Source organism: Myodes glareolus, unplaced genomic scaffold (genome assembly GCF_982192425.1).
Source record: "Myodes glareolus unplaced genomic scaffold, mMyoGla1.1 HAP1_SCAFFOLD_37, whole genome shotgun sequence".
Classification (NCBI taxonomy): Eukaryota; Metazoa; Chordata; class Mammalia; order Rodentia; family Cricetidae; genus Myodes; species Myodes glareolus.
Window position 1 is genome coordinate 1418452 of NW_028263213.1, and position 16853 is coordinate 1435304.

Genomic DNA, 16853 nt, shown 5'->3' on the forward strand with positions numbered 1-16853 from the left:
GCTTAAGGCACTTTCAAAGGAAAGTGATTTTCTCTGAAAGGACAGCATTTAGAAAGTGAAGCAACACTCCATTCACTTCGCACAGTGAATTGAAGTGTTGGAACAGACTGCTTCTCTTTCAGAGAAACGCATGTGAGTTTTTTGTGAATGCTTGAAAGTAGTTTAAGGCACTTTCAAAGGAAAGTGATTTTCTCTGAAAGGACAGAATTTAGAAAGTGAAGCAACACTCCATTCACTTCGCACAGTGAATTGAAGTGTTTGAACAGTCTGCTTCTCTTTCAGAGAAACGCATGTGAGTTTCTGGTGAATGCTTGTAAGTAGCTTAAGGCACTTTCAAAGGAAAGTGATTTTCTCTGAAAGGACAGCATTTAGAAAGTGAAGCAACACTCCATTCACTTCGAACAGTGAATTGAAGTGTTGGAACAGACTGCTTCTCTTTCAGAGAAACGCATGTGAGTTTCTGGTGAATGCTTGTAAGAAGCTTAAGGCACTTTCAAAGGGAAGTGATTTTCTCTGAAAGGACAGCATTTAGAAACTGAAGCAACACTCAATTCACTTCGCACAGTGAATTGAAGTGTTGGAACAGACAGCTTCTCTTTAAGTGAAACGCATGTGAGTTTTTTGTGAATGCTTGAAATTAGTTTAAGGCACTTTCAAAGGAAAGTGATTTTCTCTGAAAGGACAGAATTTAGAAAGTGATGCAACACTCCATTCATTTCGCACAGTGAATTGAAGTGTTGGAACAGAATGCTTCTCTTTCAAAGAAACGCATGTGAGTTTCTTCCTAATGCTTGTAAGTAGCTTAAGGCACTTTCAAAGGAAAGTGATTTTCTCTGAAAGGACAGCATTTAGAAAGTGAAGCAACACTCCATTCCCTTCGTGCAGTGAATTGAAGTGTTGGAACAGACTTCTTCTCTTTCAGAGAAACGCATGTGAGTTTCTTGTGAATTCTTGCAAGTTGCTTAAGGCACTTTCAAAGGAAAGTGATTTTCTCTGAAAGGACAGCATTTAGAAACTGAAGCAACACTCCATTCACTTCGCACAGTGAATTGAAGTGTTGGAACAGACTGCTTCTCTTTCAGAGAAACGCATGTGAGTTTCTTGTGAATTCTTGCAAGTTGCTTAAGGCACTTTCAAAGGAAAGTGATTTTCTCTGAAAGGACAGCATTTAGAAAGTGAAGCAACACTCCATTCACTTCACACAGTGAATTGAAGTGTTGGAACAGACTGCTTCTCTTTCAGAGAAACGCATGTGAGTTTTTTGTGAATGCTTGAAAGTAGTTTAAGGCACTTTCAAAGGAAAGTGATTTTCTCTGAAAGGACAGAATTTAGAAAGTGAAGCAACACTCCATTCACTTCCCACAGTGAATTGAAGTGTTTGAACAGTCTGCTTCTCTTTCAGAGAAACGCATGTGAGTTTCTTCCTAATGCTTGCAAGTAGCTTAAGGCACTTTCAAAGGAAAGTGATTTTCTCTGAAAGGACAGCATTTAGAAAGTGAAGCAACACTCCATTCACTTCGAACAGTGAATTGAAGTGTTGGAACAGACTGCTTCTCTTTCAGAGAAACGCATGTGAGTTTCTGGTGAATGCATGTAAGAAGCTTAAGGCACTTTCAAAGGAAAGTGATTTTCCCTGAAAGGACAGCATTTAGAAACTGAAGCAACACTCCATTCACTTCGCACAGTGAATTGAAGTGTTGGAACAGACAGCTTCTCTTTAAGAGAAACGCATGTGAGTTTTTTGTGAATGCTTGAAATTAGTTTAAGGCACTTTCAAAGGAAAGTGATTTTCTCTGAAAGGACAGAATTTAGAAAGTGATGCAACACTCCATTCATTTCGCACAGTGAATTGAAGTGTTGGAACAGACTGCTTCTCTTTCAGAGAAACGCATGTGAGTTTCTTCCTAATGCTTGTAAGTAGCTTAAGGCACTTTCAAAGGAAAGTGATTTTCTCTGAAAGGACAGCATTTAGAAAGTGAAGCAACACTCCATTCCTTTCGTGCAGTGAATTGAAGTGTTGGAACAGAGTGCTTCTCTTTCATAGAAACGCATTAGTGTTTCTTGTGAATGCTTGCAAGTGGCTTAAGGCACTTTCAAAGGAAAGTGATTTTCTCTGAAAGGACAGCATTTAGAAAGTGAAGCAACACTCCATTCACTTCGCACAGTGAATTGAAGTGTTGGAACAGACTGCTTCTCTTTCCGAGAAACGCATGTGAGTTTCTTGTGAATTCTTGCAAGTTGCTTCAGGCACTTTCATAGGAAAGTGATTTTCTCTGAAAGGACAGCATTTAGAAAGTGAAGCAACACTCCATTCACTTCGCACAGTGAATTGAAGTGTTGGAACAGACTGCTTCTCTTTCAGAGAAACGCATGTGAGTTTTTTGTGAATGCTTGAAAGTAGTTTAAGGCACTTTCAAAGGAAAGTGATTTTCTCTGAAAGGACAGAATTTAGAAAGTGAAGCAACACTCCATTCACTTCGCACAGTGAATTGAAGTGTTTGAACAGTCTGCTTCTCTTTCAGAGAAACACATGTGAGTTTCTTCCTAATGCTTGCAAGTAGCTTAAGGCACTTTCAAAGGAAAGTGATTTTCTCTGAAAGGACAGCATTTAGAAAGTGAAGCAACACTCCATTCACTTCGCACAGTGAATTGAAGTGTTGGAACAGACTGCTTCTCTTTCAGAGAAATGCATGTGAGTTTCTGTTGAATGCTTGTAAGTAGCTTAAGGCACTTTCAAAGGAAAGTGATTTTCTCTGAAAGGACAGCATTTAGAAAGTGAAGCAACACTCCATTCACTTCGCAGAGTGAATTGAAGTATTGGAACAGACTGCTTCTCTTTCAGAGAAACGCATGTGAGTTTCTGGTGAATGCTTGTAAGTAGCTTAAGGCACTTTCAAAGGAAAGTGATTTTCTCTGAAAGGACAGCATTTAGAAAGTGAAGCAACACTCCATTCACTTCGCACAGTGAATTGAAGTGTTGGAACAGACTGCTTCTCTTTCAGAGAAACGCATGTGAGTTTCTTGTGAATTCTTGCAAGTTGCTTAAGGCACTTTCAAAGGAAAGTGATTTTCTCTGAAAGGACAGCATTTAGAAAGTGAAGCAACACTCCATTCACTTCGCACAGTGAATTGAAGTGTTGGAACAGACTGCTTCTCTCAGAGAAACGCATGTGAGTTTTTTGTGAATGCTTGAAAGTAGTTTAAGGCACTTTCAAAGGAAAGTGATTTTCTCTGAAAGGACAGAATTTAGAAAGTGAAGCAACACTCCATTCACTTCGCACAGTGAATTGAAGTGTTGGAACAGACTGCTTCTCTTTCAGAGAAACGCATGTGAGTTTCTTGTGAATTCTTGCAAGTTGCTTAAGGCACTTTCAAAGGAAAGTGATTTTCTCTGAAAGGACAGCATTTAGAAAGTGAAGCAACACTCCATTCACTTCGCACAGTGAATTGAAGTGTTGGAACAGACTGCTTCTCTTTCAGAGAAACGCATGTGAGTTTTTTGTGAATGCTTGAAAGTAGTTTAAGGCACTTTCAAAGGAAAGTGATTTTCTCTGAAAGGACAGAATTTAGAAAGTGAAGCAACACTCCATTCACTTCGCACAGTGAATTGAAGTGTTTGAACAGTCTGCTTCTCTTTCAGAGAAACGCATGTGAGTTTCTGGTGAATGCTTGTAAGTAGCTTAAGGCACTTTCAAAGGAAAGTGATTTTCTCTGAAAGGACAGCATTTAGAAAGTGAAGCAACACTCCATTCACTTCGAACAGTGAATTGAAGTGTTGGAACAGACTGCTTCTCTTTCAGAGAAACGCATGTGAGTTTCTGGTGAATGCTTGTAAGAAGCTTAAGGCACTTTCAAAGGGAAGTGATTTTCTCTGAAAGGACAGCATTTAGAAACTGAAGCAACACTCAATTCACTTCGCACAGTGAATTGAAGTGTTGGAACAGACAGCTTCTCTTTAAGTGAAACGCATGTGAGTTTTTTGTGAATGCTTGAAATTAGTTTAAGGCACTTTCAAAGGAAAGTGATTTTCTCTGAAAGGACAGAATTTAGAAAGTGATGCAACACTCCATTCATTTCGCACTGTGAATTGAAGTGTTGGAACAGAATGCTTCTCTTTCAAAGAAACGCATGTGAGTTTCTTCCTAATGCTTGTAAGTAGCTTAAGGCACTTTCAAAGGAAAGTGATTTTCTCTGAAAGGACAGCATTTAGAAAGTGAAGCAACACTCCATTCCCTTCGTGCAGTGAATTGAAGTGTTGGAACAGAGTGCTTCTCTTTCATAGAAACACATTAGTGTTTCTTGTGAATGCTTGCAAGTGGCTTAAGGCACTTTCAAAGGAAAGTGATTTTCTCTGAAAGGACAGCATTTAGAAAGTGAAGCAACACTCCATTCACTTCACACAGTGAATTGAAGTGTTGGAACAGACTGCTTCTCTTTCCGAGAAACGCATGTGAGTTTCTTGTGAATTCTTGCAAGTTGCTTCAGGCACTTTCATAGGAAAGTGATTTTCTCTGAAAGGACAGCATTTAGAAAGTGAAGCAACACTCCATTCACTTCGCACAGTGAATTGAAGTGTTGGAACAGACTGCTTCTCTTTCAGAGAAACGCATGTGAGATTTTTGTGAATGCTTGAAAGTAGTTTAAGGCACTTTCAAAGGAAAGTGATTTTCTCTGAAAGGACAGAATTTAGAAAGTGAAGCAACACTCCATTCACTTCGCACAGTAATTGAAGTGTTTGAACAGTCTGCTTCTCTTTCAGAGAAACGCATGTGAGCTTCTTCCTAATGCTTGCAAGTAGCTTAAGGCACTTTCAAAGGAAAGTGACTTTCTCTGAAAGGACAGCATTTAGAAAGTGAAGCAACACTCCATTCACTTCACACAGTGAATAGAAGTGTTGGATCAGACTGCTTCTCTTTCAGAGAAACGCATGTGAGTTTCTTGTGAATGCTTGCAAGTTGCTTAAGGCACTTTCAAAGGAAAGTGATTTTCTCTGAAAGGACAGCATTTAGAAAGTGAAGCAACACTCCATTCACTTTGTACAGTGAATTGAAGTGTTGGAACAGACTGCCTCTCTTTCAGAGAAATGCATGTGAGTTTCTGTTGAATGCTTGTCAGTAGCTTAAGGCTCTTTCAAAGGAAAGTGATTTTCTCTGAAAGGACAGCATTTAGAAAGTAAAGCAACACTCCATTCCCTTCGCGCAATGAATTGAAGTGTTGGAACAGACTGCTTCTCTTTCATAGAAACGCATTAGTGTTTCTTGTGAATGCTTGTAAGAAGCTTAAGGCACTTTCAAAGGAAAGTGATTTTCTCTGAAAGGACAGCATTTACAAAGTGAAGCAACACTCCATTCACTTCGCACAGTGAATTGAAGTGTTGGAACAGACTGCTTCTCTTTCAGAGAAACGCATGTGAGTTTCTGTTGAATGCTTGCAAGTTGCTTAAGGCACTTTCAAAGGAAAGTGATTTTCTCTGAAGAGACAGCATTTAGAAAGTGAAGCAACACTCCATTCACTTCCCACAGTGAATTGAAGTGTTTGAACAGTCTGCTTCTCTTTCAGAGAAACGCATGTGAGTTTCTTCCTAATGCTTGCAAGTAGCTTAAGGCACTTTCAAAGTAAAGTGATTTTCTCTGAAAGGATAGCATTTAGAAAGTGAAGCAACACTCCATTCACTTCGAACAGTGAATTGAAGTGTTGGAACAGACTGCTTCTCTTTCAGAGAAACGCATGTGAGTTTCTGGTGAATGCATGTAAGAAGCTTAAGGCACTTTCAAAGGAAAGTGATTTTCTCTGAAAAGACAGCATTTAGAAACTGAAGCAACACTCCATTCACTTCGCACAGTGAATTGAAGTGTTGGAACAGACAGCTTCTCTTTAAGAGAAACGCATGTGAGTTTTTTGTGAATGCTTGAAATTAGTTTAAGGCACTTTCAAAGGAAAGTGATTTTCTCTGAAAGGACAGAATTTAGAAAGTGATGCAACACTCCATTCACCTCGCACAGTGAATTGAAGTGTTGGAACAGACTGCTTCTCTTTCAGAGAAACGCATGTGAGTTTCTTCCTAATGCTTGTAAGTAGCTTAAGGCACTTTCAAAGGAAAGTGATTTTCTCTGAAAGGACAGCATTTAGAAAGTGAAGCAACACTCCATTCCCTTCGTGCAGTGAATTGAAGTGTTGGAACAGAGTGCTTCTATTTCATAGAAACGCATTAGTGTTTCTTGTGAATGCTTGCAAGTGGCTTAAGGCACTTTCAAAGGAAAGTGATTTTCTCTGAAAGGACAGCATTTAGAAAGTGAAGCAACACTCCATTCACTTCGCACAGTGAATTGAAGTGTTGGAACAGACTGCTTCTCTTTCAGAGAAACGCATGTGAGTTTCTTGTGAATTCTTGCAAGTTGCTTCAGGCACTTTCATAGGAAAGTGATTTTCTCTGAAAGGACAGCATTTAGAAAGTGAAGCAACACTCCATTCACTTCGCACAGTGAATTGAAGTGTTGGAACAGACTGCTTCTCTTTCAGAGAAACGCATGTGAGATTTTTGTGAATGCTTGAAAGTAGTTTAAGGCACTTTCAAAGGAAAGTGATTTTCTCTGAAAGGACAGAATTTAGAAAGTGAAGCAACACTCCATTCACTTCGCACAGTGAATTGAAGTGTTTGAACAGTCTGCTTCTCTTTCAGAGAAACGCATGTGAGTTTCTTCCTAATGCTTGCAAGTAGCTTAAGGCACTTTCAAAGGAAAGTGATTTTCTCTGAAAGGACAGCATTTAGAAAGTGAAGCAACACTCCATTCACTTCGCACAGTGAATTGAAGTGTTGGAACAGACTGCTTCTCTTTCAGAGAAATGCATGTGAGTTTCTGTTGAATGCTTGTAAGTAGCTTAAGGCACTTTCAAAGGAAAGTGATTTTCTCTGAAAGGACAGCATTTAGAAAGTGAAGCAACACTCCATTCACTTCGCAGAGTGAATTGAAGTATTGGAACAGACTGCTTCTCTTTCAGAGAAATGCATGTGAGTTTCTGGTGAATGCTTGTAAGTAGCTTAAGGCACTTTCAAAGGAAAGTGATTTTCTCTGAAAGGACAGCATTTAGAAAGTGAAGCAACACTCCATTCACTTCGCACAGTGAATTGAAGTGTTGGAACAGACTGCTTCTCTTTCAGAGAAACGCATGTGAGTTTCTTGTGAATTCTTGCAAGTTGCTTAAGGCACTTTCAAAGGAAAGTGATTTTCTCTGAAAGGACAGCATTTAGAAAGTGAAGCAACACTCCATTCACTTCGCACAGTGAATTGAAGTGTTGGAACAGACTGCTTCTCTTTCAGAGAAACGCATGTGAGTTTTTTGTGAATGCTTGAAAGTAGTTTAAGGCACTTTCAAAGGAAAGTGATTTTCTCTGAAAGGACAGAATTTAGAAAGTGAAGCAACACTCCATTCACTTCGCACAGTGAATTGAAGTGTTGGAACAGACTGCTTCTCTTTCAGAGAAACGCATGTGAGTTTCTTGTGAATTCTTGCAAGTTGCTTAAGGCACTTTCAAAGGAAAGTGATTTTCTCTGAAAGGACAGCATTTAGAAACTGAAGCAACACTCCATTCACTTCGCACAGTGAATTGAAGTGTTGGAACAGACTGCTTCTCTTTCAGAGAAACGCATGTGAGTTTCTTGTGAATTCTTGCAAGTTGCTTAAGGCACTTTCAAAGGAAAGTGATTTTCTCTGAAAGGACAGCATTTAGAAAGTGAAGCAACACTCCATTCACTTCGCACAGTGAATTGAAGTGTTGGAACAGACTGCTTCTCTTTCAGAGAAACGCATGTGAGTTTTTTGTGAATGCTTGAAAGTAGTTTAAGGCACTTTCAAAGGAAAGTGATTTTCTCTGAAAGGACAGAATTTAGAAAGTGAAGCAACACTCCATTCACTTCGCACAGTGAATTGAAGTGTTTGAACAGTCTGCTTCTCTTTCAGAGAAACGCATGTGAGTTTCTGGTGAATGCTTGTAAGTAGCTTAAGGCACTTTCAAAGGAAAGTGATTTTCTCTGAAAGGTCAGCATTTAGAAAGTGAAGCAACACTCCATTCACTTCGAACAGTGAATTGAAGTGTTGGAACAGACTGCTTCTCTTTCAGAGAAACGCATGTGAGTTTCTGGTGAATGCTTGTAAGAAGCTTAATGCACTTTCAAAGGGAAGTGATTTTCTCTGAAAGGACAGCATTTAGAAACTGAAGCAACACTCAATTCAATTCGCACAGTGAATTGAAGTGTTGGAACAGACAGCTTCTCTTTAAGTGAAACGCATGTGAGTTTTTTGTGAATGCTTGAAATTAGTTTAAGGCACTTTCAAAGGAAAGTGATTTTCTCTGAAAGGACAGAATTTAGAAAGTGATGCAACACTCCATTCATTTCGCACAGTGAATTGAAGTGTTGGAACAGAATGCTTCTCTTTCAAAGAAACGCATGTGAGTTTCTTCCTAATGCTTGTAAGTAGCTTAAGGCACTTTCAAAGGAAAGTGATTTTCTCTGAAAGGACAGCATTTAGAAAGTGAAGCAACACTCCATTCCCTTCGTGCAGTGAATTGAAGCGTTGGAACAGAGTGCTTCTCTTTCATAGAAACGCATTAGTGTTTCTTGTGAATGCTTGCAAGTGGCTTAAGGCACTTTCAAAGGAAAGTGATTTTCTCTGAAAGGACAGCATTTAGAAAGTGAAGCAACACTCCATTCACTTCACACAGTGAATTGAAGTGTTGGAACAGACTGCTTCTCTTTCCGAGAAACGCATGTGAGTTTCTTGTGAATTCTTGCAAGTTGCTTCAGGCACTTTCATAGGAAAGTGATTTTCTCTGAAAGGACAGCATTTAGAAAGTGAAGCAACACTCCATTCACTTCGCACAGTGAATTGAAGTGTTGGAACAGACTGCTTCTCTTTCATAGAAACGCATTAGTGTTTCTTGTGAATGCTTGTAAGAAGCTTAAGGCACTTTCAAAGGAAAGTGATTTTCTCTGAAAGGACAGCATTTACAAAGTGAAGCAACACTCCATTCACTTCGCACAGTGAATTGAAGTGTTGGAACAGACTGCTTCTCTTTCAGAGAAACGCATGTGAGTTTCTTGTGAATTCTTGCAAGTTGCTTAAGGCACTTTCAAAGGAAAGTGATTTTCTCTGAAGAGACAGCATTTAGAAAGTGAAGCAACACTCCATTCACTTCGCACAGTGAATTGAAGTGTTGGAACAGACTGCTTCTCTTTCAGAGAAACGCATGTGAGTTTTTTGTGAATGCTTGAAAGTAGTTTAAGGCACTTTCAAAGGAAAGTGATTTTCTCTGAAAGGACAGAATTTAGAAAGTGAAGCAACACTCCATTCACTTCGCACAGTGAATTGAAGTGTTTGAACAGTCTGCTTCTCTTTCAGAGAAACGCATGTGAGTTTCTTCCTAATGCTTGCAAGTAGCTTAAGGCACGTTCAAAGGAAAGTGATTTTCTCTGAAAGGACAGCATTTAGAAAGTGAAGCAACACTCCATTCACTTCGCACAGTGAATTGAAGTGTTGGAACAGACTGCTTCTCTTTCAGAGAAATGCATGTGAGTTTCTGTTGAATGCTTGTAAGTAGCTTAAGGCACATTCAAAGGAAAGTGATTTTCTCTGAAAGGACAGCATTTAGAAAGTGAAGCAACACTCCATTCACTTCGCAGAGTGAATTGAAGTATTGGAACAGACTGCTTCTCTTTCAGAGAAACGCATGTGAGTTTCTGGTGAATGCTTGTAAGAAGCTTAAGGCACTTTCAAAGGAAAGTGAAGTTCTCTGAATGGACAGCATTTAGAAAGTGAAGCAACACTCCATTCACTTCGCACGATGAATTGAAGTGTTGGAACAGACTGCTTCTCTTTCAAAGAAACGCATGTGAGTTTCTTGTGAATTCTTGCAAGTTGCTTAAGGCACTTTCAAAGGAGAGTGATTTTCTCTGAAAGGACAGCATTTAGAAACTGAAGCAACACTCCATTCACTTCGCACAGTGAATTGAAGTGTTGGAACAGACTGCTTCTCTTTCAGAGAAACGCATGTGAGTTTCTGGTGAATGCTTGTAAGTAGCTTAAGGCACTTTCAAAGGAAAGTGATTTTCTCTGAAAGGACAGCATTTAGAAAGTGAAGCAACACTTCATTCACTTCGCACAGTGAATTGAAGTGTTGGAACAGACTGCTTCTCTTTCACAGAAACGCATGTGAGTTTTTTCCTAATGCTTGCAAGTAGCTTAAGGCACTTTCAAGGGAAAGTGATTTTCTCTGAAAGGACAGCATTTAGAAAGTGAAGCAACACTCCATTCACTTCACGTAGTGAATTGAAGTATTGGAACAGACTGCTTCTCTTACAGAGAGACGCATGTGAATTTCTGTTGAATGCTTGTAAGTAGCTTAAGGCACTTTCAAAGGAAACTGATTTCTCTGAAAGGACAGCATTTAGAAAGTGAAGCAACACTCCATTCACTTCGCACAGTGAATTGAAGTGTTGGAACAGACTGCTTCTCTTTCAGAGAAACGCATGTGAGTTTTTTGTTAATGCTTGAAAGTAGTTTAAGGCACTTTCAAAGGAAAGTGATTTTCTCTGAAAGGACAGAATTTAGAAAGTGAAGCAACACTCCATTCACTTCGCACAGTGAACTGAAGTGTTTGAACAGTCTGCTTCTCTTTCAGAGAAACGCATGTGAGTTTCTTCCTATGCTTGCAAGTAGCTTAAGGCACTTTCAAAGGAAAGTGATTTTCTCTGAAAGGACAGCATTTAGAAAGTGAAGCAACACTCCATTCACTTCGAACAGTGAATTGAAGTGTTGGAACAGACTGCTTCTCTTTCAGAGAAACGCATGTGAGTATCTGGTTAATGCTTGTAAGAAGCTTAAGGCACTTTCAAAGGAAAGTGATTTTCTCTGAAAGGACAGCATTTAGAAACTGAAGCAACACTCCATTCACTTCGCACAGTGAATTGAAGTGTTGAAACAGACAGCTTCTCTTTAAGAGAAACGCATGTGAGTTTTTTGTGAATGCTTGAAATTAGTTTAAGGCACTTTCAAAGGAAAGTGATTTTCTCTGAAAAGACAGAATTTAGAAAGTGATGCAACACTCCATTCATTTCGCACACTGAATTGAAGTGTTGGAACAGACTGCTTCTCTTTCAGAGAAACGCATGTGAGTTTCTTCCTAATGCTTGTAAGTAGCTTAAGGCACTTTCAAAGGAAAGTGATTTTCTCTGAAAGGACAGCATTTAGAAACTGAAGAAACACTCCATTCACTTCGCACAGTGAATTGAAGTTTTGGAACAGACTGCTTCTCTTTCAGAGAAACGCATGTGAGTTTTTTGTGAATGCTTGAAAGTAGTTTAAGGCACTTTCAAAGGAAAGTGATTTTCTCTGAAAGGACAGAATTTAGAAAGTGAAGCAACACTCCATTCACTTCGCACAGTGAATTGAAGTGTTTGAACAGTTTGCTTCTCTTTCAGAGAAACGCATGTGAGTTTCTTCCTAATGCTTGCAAGTAGCTTAAGGCACTTTCAAAGGAAAGTGATTTTCTCTGAAAGGACAGCATTTAGAAAGTGAAGCAACACTCCATTCACTTCGAACAGTGAATTGAAGTGTTGGAACAGACTGCTTCTCTTTCAGAGAAACGCATGTGAGTTTCTGGTGAATGCTTGTAAGAAGCTTAAGGCACTTTCAAAGGGAAGTGATTTTCTCTGAAAGGACAGCATTTAGAAACTGAAGCAACACTCAATTCACTTCGCACAGTGAATTGAAGTGTTGGAACAGACAGCTTCTCTTTAAGTGAAACGCATGTGAGTTTTTTGTGAATGCTTGAAATTAGTTTAAGGCACTTTCAAAGGAAAGTGATTTTCTCTGAAAGGACAGAATTTAGAAAGTGAAGCAACACTCCATTCACTTCGCACAGTGAATTGAAGTGTTGGAACAGACTGCTTCTCTTTCAGAGAAACGCATGTGAGTTTTTTGTGAATGCTTGAAAGTAGTTTAAAGCACTTTCAAAGGAAAATGATTTTCTCTGAAAGGACAGAATTTAGAAAGTGAAGCAACACTCCATTCATTTCGCACAGTGAACTGAAGTGTTTGAACAGTCTGCTTCTCTTTCAGAGAAACGCATGTGAGTTTCTTCCTATGCTTGCAAGTAGCTTAAGGCACTTTCAAAGGAAAGTGATTTTCTCTGAAAGGACAGCATTTAGAAAGTGAAGCAACACTCCATTCACTTCGAACAGTGAATTGAAGTGTTGAAACAGACAGCTTCTCTTTAAGAGAAACGCATGTGAGTTTTTTGTGAATGCTTGAAATTAGTTTAAGGCACTTTCAAAGGAAAGTGATTTTCTCTGAAAGGACAGAATTTAGAAAGTGATGCAACACTCCATTCATTTCGCACAGTGAATTGAAGTGTTGGAACAGACTGCTTCTCTTTCAGAGAAACGCATGTGAGTTTCTTCCTAATGCTTGTAAGTAGCTTAAGGCACTTTCAAAGGAAAGTGATTTTCTCTGAAAGGACAGCATTTAGAAAGTGAAGCAACACTCCATTCCCTTCGTGCAGTGAATTGAAGTGTTGGAACAGAGTGCTTCTCTTTCATAGAAACGCATTAGTGTTTCTTGTGAATGCTTGCAAGTGGCTTAAGGCACTTTCAAAGGAAAGTGATTTTCTCTGAAAGGACAGCATTTAGAAAGTGAAGCAACACTCCATTCACTTCGCACAGTGAATTGAAGTGTTGGAACAGACTGCTTCTCTTTCCGAGAAACGCATGTGAGTTTCTTGTGAATTCTTGCAAGTTGCTTCAGGCACTTTCATAGGAAAGTGATTTTCTCTGAAAGGACAGCATTTAGAAAGTGAAGCAACACTCCATTCATTTCGCACAGTGAATTGAAGTGTTTGAACAGTCTGCTTCTCTTTCAGAGAAACGCATGTGAGATTTTTGTGAATGCTTGAAAGTAGTTTAAGGCACTTTCAAAGGAAAGTGATTTTCTCTGAAAGGACAGAATTTAGAAAGTGAAACAACACTCCATTCACTTCGCACAGTGAATTGAAGTGTTGGAACAGTCTGCTTCTCTTTCAGAGAAACGCATGTGAGCTTCTTCCTAATGCTTGCAAGTAGCTTAAGGCACTTTCAAAGGAAAGTGATTTTCTCTGAAAGGACAGCATTTAGAAAGTGAAGCAACACTCCATTCACTTCGCACAGTGAATTGAAGTGTTGGAACAGACTGCTTCTCTTTCAGAGAAACGCATGTGAGTTTCTTGTGAATGCTTGCAAGTTGCTTAAGGCACTTTCAAAGGAAAGTGATTTTCTCTGAAAGGACAGCATTTAGAAAGTGAAGCAACACTCCATTCACTTTGTACAGTGAATTGAAGTGTTGGAACAGACTGCCTCTCTTTCAAAGAAATGCATGTGAGTTTCTGTTGAATGCTTGTCAGTAGCTTAAGGCTCTTTCAAAGGAAAGTGATTTTCTCTGAAAGGACAGCATTTAGAAAGTAAAGCAACACTCCATTCCCTTCGCGCAATGAATTGAAGTGTTGGAACAGACTGCTACTCTTTCATAGAAACGCATTAGTGTTTCTTGTGAATGCTTGTAAGAAGCTTAAGGCACTTTCAAAGGAAAGTGATTTTCTCTGAAAGGACAGCATTTACAAAGTGAAGCAACACTCCATTCACTTCGCACAGTTAATTGAAGTGTTGGAACAGACTGCTTCTCTTTCAGAAAAACGCATGTGAGTTTCTTGTGAATTCTTGCAAGTTGCTTAAGGCACTTTCAAAGGAAAGTGATTTTCTCTGAAAGGACAGCATTTAGAGAGTGAAGCAACACTCCATTCACTTCGCACAGTGAATTGAAGTGTTGGAACAGACCGCTTCTCTTTCAGAGAAACGCATGTGAGTTTTTTGTGAATGCTTGAAAGTAGTTTAAGGCACTTTCAAAGGAAAGTGATTTTCTCTGAAAGGACAGAATTTAGAAAGTGAAGCAACACTCCATTCACTTCGCACAGTGAATTGAAGTGTTTGAACAGTCTGCTTCTCTTTCAGAGAAACGCATGTGAGTTTCTTCCTAATGCTTGCAAGTAGCTTAAGGCACTTTCAAAGGAAAGTGATTTTCTCTGAAAGGACAGCATTAAGAAAGTGAAGCAACACTCCATTCACTTCGCACAGTGAATTGAAGTGTTGGAACAGACTGCTTCTCTTTCAAAGAAACGCATGTGAGCTTCTGGTGAATGCTTGTAAGAAGCTTAAGGCACTTTCAAAGGAAAGTGATTTTCTCTGAAAGGACAGCATTTAGAAACTGAAGCAACACTCCATTCACTTCGGACAGTGAATTGAAGTGTTGGAACAGACTGCTTCTCTTTAAGAGAAACGCATGTGAGTTTTTTGTGAATGCTTGAAAGTAGTTTAAGGCACTTTCATATTAAAGTGATATTCTCTGAAAGGACAGAATTTAGAAAGTGATGCAACACTCCATTCACTTCGCACAGTGAATTGAAGTGTTGGAACAGACTGCTTCTCTTTCAGAGAAACGCATGTTAGTTTCTGGTGAATGCTTGTAAGTAGCTTAAGGCACTTTCAAAGGAAAATGATTTTCTCTGAAAGGACAGCATTTAGAAAGTGAAGCAACACTCCATTCACTTCGCACAGTGAATTGAAGTGTTGGAACAGACTGCTTCTCTTTCAGAGAAACGCATGTGAGTTTCTGTTGAAAGCTTGTAAGTAGCTTAAGGCACATTCAAAGGAAAGTGATTTTCTCTGAAAGGACAGCATTTAGAAAGTGAAGCAACACTCCATTCACTTCGCAGAGTGAATTGAAGTATTGGAACAGACTGCTTCTCTTTCAGAGAAACGCATGTGAGTTTCTGGTGAATGCTTGTAAGAAGCTTAAGGCACTTTCAAAGGAAAGTGAAGTTCTCTGAAAGGACAGCATTTAGAAAGTGAAGCAATACTCCATTCACTTCGCACAGTGAATTGAAGTGTTGGAACAGACTGCTTCTCTTTCAGAGAAACGCATGTGAGTTTCTTCCTAATGCTTGCAAGTTGCTTTAGGCACTTTCAAAGGAAAGTGATTTTCTCTGAAAGGACAGCATTTAGAAACTGAAGCAACACTCCATTCACTTCGCACAGTGAATTGAGGAGTTGGAACAGACAGCTTCTCTTTAAGAGAAACGCATGTGAGTTTTTTGTGAATGCTTGAAATTAGTTTAAGGCACTTTCAAATGAAAGTGATTTTCTCTGAAAAGACAGAATTTAGAAAGTGATGCAACACTCCATTCATTTCGCACAGTGAATTGAAGTGTTGGAACAGACTGCTTCTCTTTCAGAGAAACGCATGTGAGTTTCTTCCTAATGCTTGTAAGTAGCTTAAGGCACTTTCAAAGGAAAGTGATTTTCTCTGAAAGGACAGCATTTAGAAAGTGAAGCAACACTCCATTCCCTTCGTGCAGTGAATTGAAGTGTTGGAACAGAGTGCTTCTCTTTCATAGAAACGCATTGGTGTTTCTTGTGAATGCTTGCAAGTGGCTTAAGGCACTTTCAAAGGAAAGTGATTTTCTCTGAAAGGACAGCATTTAGAAAGTGAAGCAACACTCCATTCACTTCGCACAGTGAATTGAAGTGTTGGAACAGACTGCTTCTCTTTCCGAGAAACGCATGTGAGTATTTTGTGAATGCTTGAAAGTAGTTTAAGGCACTTTCAAAGGAAAGTGATTTTCTCTGAAAGGACAGCATTTAGAAAGTGAAGCAACACTCCATTCACTTCGCACAGTGAATTGAAGTGTTGGAACAGACTGCTTCTCTTTCAGAGAAACGCATGTGAGTATTTTGTGAATGCTTGAAAGTAGTTTAAGGCACTTTCAAAGGAAAGTGATTTTCTCTGAAAGGACAGCATTTAGAAAGTGAAGCAACACTCCATTCACTTCGCACAGTGAATTGAAGTGTTTGAACAGTCTGCTTCTCTTTCAGAGAAACGCATGTGAGTTTCTTCCTAATGCTTGCAAGTAGCTTAAGGCACTTTCAAAGGAAAGTGATTTTCTCTGAAAGGACAGCATTTAGAAAGTGAAGCAACACTCCATTCACTTCGCACAGTGAATTGAAGTGTTGGAACAGATAGCTTCTCTTTCAGAGAAATGCATGTGAGTTTCTGTTGAATGCTTGTAAGTAGCTTAAGGCACTTTCAAAGGAAAGTGATTTTCTCTGAAAGGACAGCATTTAGAAAGTGAAGCAACACTCCATTCACTTCGCAGAGTGAATTGAAGTATGGGAACAGACTGCTTCTCTTTCAGAGAAACGCATGTGAGTTTTTTGTGAATGCTTGAAAGTAGTTTAAGGCACTTTCAAAGGAAAGTGATTTTCTCTGAAAGGACAGAATTTAGAAAGTGATGCAACACTCCATTCACTTCGCACAGTGAATTGAAGTGTTGGAACAGACTGCTTCTCTTTCAGGGAAACGCATGTGAGTTTCTTGTGAATTCTTGCAAGTTGCTTAAGGCACTTTCAAAGGAAAGTGATTTTCTCTGAAAGGACAGCATTTAGAAACTGAAGCAACACTCCATTCACTTCGCACAGTGAATTGAAGTGTTGGAACAGACTGCTTCTCTTTCAGAGAAACGCATGTGAGTTTCTTGTGAATTCTTGCAAGTTGCTTAAGGCACTTTCAAAGGAAAGTGATTTTCTCTGAAAGGACAGCATTTAGAAAGTGAAGCAACACTCCATTCATTTCGCACAGTGAATTGAAGTGTTGGAACAGACTGCTTCTCTTTCAGAGAAACGCATGTGAGTTTTTTGTGAATGCTTGAAAGTAGTTAAAGGCACTTACAAAGGAAAGTGATTTTCTCTGAAAGGACAGAATTTTGAAAGTGA